The 1223-nt window shown below is 35.9% G+C and overlaps 1 protein-coding gene across 1 annotated transcript in view; it reads left to right on the forward strand.

The window, feature by feature from the left end:
* The window catches only part of LOC104998598 (G2/mitotic-specific cyclin-B3-like), a 45750-nt gene that overhangs the window by 19249 nt on the left and 25278 nt on the right, over positions 1–1223 (forward strand). The window lies entirely within an intron of this gene.

Genomic DNA, 1223 nt, shown 5'->3' on the forward strand with positions numbered 1-1223 from the left:
ATCTGATACCAGCTAAAAATAATGAGTTAGAACTATAAAGAAATTACTTATGTTGTTATAATTTGTTTTTAGATATTAGTTGCTTATAGCTTTTCCTAAGTTATAATTTTGAAGTACAAGAAGAGTTTATCTGTTAATATTTCTTTCTTACTGCCAGGAAAAGTTTGTACTTAATAAATATATGACCAGGCAGACTGATATCGACAGTGACATGAGGGCCATTCTTGTGGACTGGTTGGTGGAGGTGCAGGTAAGCCTGACAACTGCTGCCTTAAGGGGCTGCTATTCTCTTTATTGATTATTCACTCAGCATTGCCAGGTCTCAAACAGTAAAAGTTTACTGGGTCTCCAGAGCTGAATAAGCCAGGATTCCTGCCCTCAGGAAGCTTATGACCTAGGGGACAAGATAAGACATGCAGGCAGGTAAGAATAATACAAAGTAGAATATACTAAGTAATGTAAGAATGCTATTAATAAGACACTGTGAGAAACCAGTGGAAGGAGAGAGATTTATAGAAAAGGTAATCATGGCATGGTAGTTCAGTCATTCTCAAAATCTTGTGAAAGTATATGTAGTGATTGGATAAGGGTCAGTGACAAAGTCTTTCAAGTTTTGGATGGGATGAGTAATAGGAAGGACAGTATAGCCCCAAACAGGGCAGATGGCTGTTTGTTCAGAGTTGACTGTTGAGGGAATATTGTTGTGAATACTTAATTATTACTTTACACTAATGAAGGTGTAATAGTACCTGGATGTTGTAGGTGTCAGTGAATATTTGTTGAATGAACAGAATTGAAGGAGTTGCTCTGGAGTTTGCAAGGACATAAAAGGCATAGTCTGTGCTCAGCAGAAGAAAAGGTGATATTGTTAAACATCCTTTAAATACCAGAGTAATGGCTCAGGCTCACTTTGGAGTGACAAACCAGGGAAATGTGGTAAACATTGTATATTTGAACATCAGCAAAGCATGAAAATGTCATTCTATGGAAATGATGAAAAATAGTAAACTAGATAAAGTAGAATCTGAGTAGATCTTAAATAAGTAAAATTGATCACAAATATTGCTGATCATTACCAAACAAGAAAGAGATTTCTAGTAGACTGCCAGTGGAATTTGTTTTGATTGACATTTTTTCTAAATGATATAGAGGAGAACGGAGAGGATCATCTCATCAAATTCACAGATGGCATGAAACTAGGAGTAGTTGTTTGTTGTTGTTTA

The sequence above is a fragment of the Bison bison genome, unplaced genomic scaffold, assembly GCF_000754665.1.
Source record: "Bison bison bison isolate TAMUID 2011002044 unplaced genomic scaffold, Bison_UMD1.0 scf7180017864331, whole genome shotgun sequence".
NCBI lineage: Eukaryota > Metazoa > Chordata > Mammalia > Artiodactyla > Bovidae > Bison > Bison bison.